The 1,436-nt window shown below is 43.5% G+C and overlaps 1 protein-coding gene across 1 annotated transcript in view; it reads left to right on the plus strand.

The window, feature by feature from the left end:
- Window positions 1–1,436, plus strand: part of LOC106873700 (calcipressin-2) — a 109,709-nt gene that overhangs the window by 49,034 nt on the left and 59,239 nt on the right. The window lies entirely within an intron of this gene.

A 1,436-nucleotide genomic window follows, 5' to 3' on the forward strand; every position in this document is an offset into this window, starting at 1 on the left:
CCCCCCCCGTATATGGATTTATTGTCGAGAATAAATTTCAGTGTTCCCTGTTCTTTGTAATGGAAGGCTACATGTGTATATAAGTAGTGAATACAAGCCAAATAAGGTGACCTCTACATGGTGGTATACCTGCTAGAAATAGCTGCCAAGTCTCCCTCATATCGCACCCCACAGTTTCAAAACCAACAAAAGGTGGGATAGTCATGGCTGTAACATCTTTTGTAAGCCATCTGCCTGTTCAGTCAATGTTACTAAGCTGGGCTAAGCAACAACATCAACAACACCTTTGAGCAAGTGCTTGCTGATGCATTACTGACCCGGGGTTAAACAACATTGATATGTATGCTGACTGATCGAAGTATGGGTGAGTGAGTGCGTGCGTGTGTGTGTGTGTGTGTGTGTGTAGACAGCATGAGATAAAGTAAACAATTAATATATATAAAGCAGGGATTAACAGTACTTGATGTTCAAATATTGGATTAAAATGCTGGCATTTGGAAGTCAATGAGATAGCCTGTACGGAGTCACTCAAAGTGCTTGAGATACTCTGCCTGTTTGAAAGAAAAATATTGGATGACTCCAACTTTCAGTTCGGTGTTTGAGGAAGGTATCAAGAGGAACACCATCATGCCGGGCACAATTCAGAGACAGGGTTTCCATCCCTGGTTGGAACCACTTCACTTTTGTTTATGTTTGAATGTCTACCAAATTCATTCACAAGGTTTTGGTTGATCCAGGGCTTTAGTAGAAGATACTTGCCTAAGGTGCTGTGCAATGGGCCTGAATCCGAGATCATGTGATCAGAAAGGAAACTTCTAAAGCACATGTCCACATTTGTGCCTATAAGAAATCATAATTACATTGATTAGAAGGCAGAACCATTACCATGCTAGAAAAAAAAGTGCTTAGCCACCTTTCATCCAGCTTTATCTTCTTCTTGGTTCAAATCTACCTTTCATCTTTTCAAAGTTGGTAAAATAAGTACCAGTCAAATCCTGGGGTCAATGAAATTGACTGGTCCCCTTCCCCCAAAATTCCAGACCTTGTTCCTATTGTAAAAGAGATTATTACATTCATCATCATCATCATCGTTTAACATCCGTTTTCCATGTTGGAATAGGTTGGACGGTTTGACTGAGGACTGGCAAGCCAGGAGGCTGCACCAGGCTCCAATCTGATCTGGCAAGGTTTCTACAGCTGGATGCCCTTCCTAATGCCAACCACTCCGAGAGTGTAGTGGGTGCTTTTTACATGCCACCGGCACGGGAGCCAGTCAGGCGGACCTAGCATCGGTTATGTTCGGATGGTGCTTTTTACATGCTACAGGCACAGGAGCCAGTCAGAGCAGAGGGCTGGCATCAACCACACTCAGTTATCTGTAGAAACCTTGCCAGATCAGATTGGAGCCTGGTGCAGCCTTCTAGCTTGCCAGTCCT

The sequence above is a fragment of the Octopus bimaculoides genome, chromosome 2, assembly GCF_001194135.2.
Source record: "Octopus bimaculoides isolate UCB-OBI-ISO-001 chromosome 2, ASM119413v2, whole genome shotgun sequence".
Taxonomy (NCBI): Eukaryota; Metazoa; Mollusca; class Cephalopoda; order Octopoda; family Octopodidae; genus Octopus; species Octopus bimaculoides.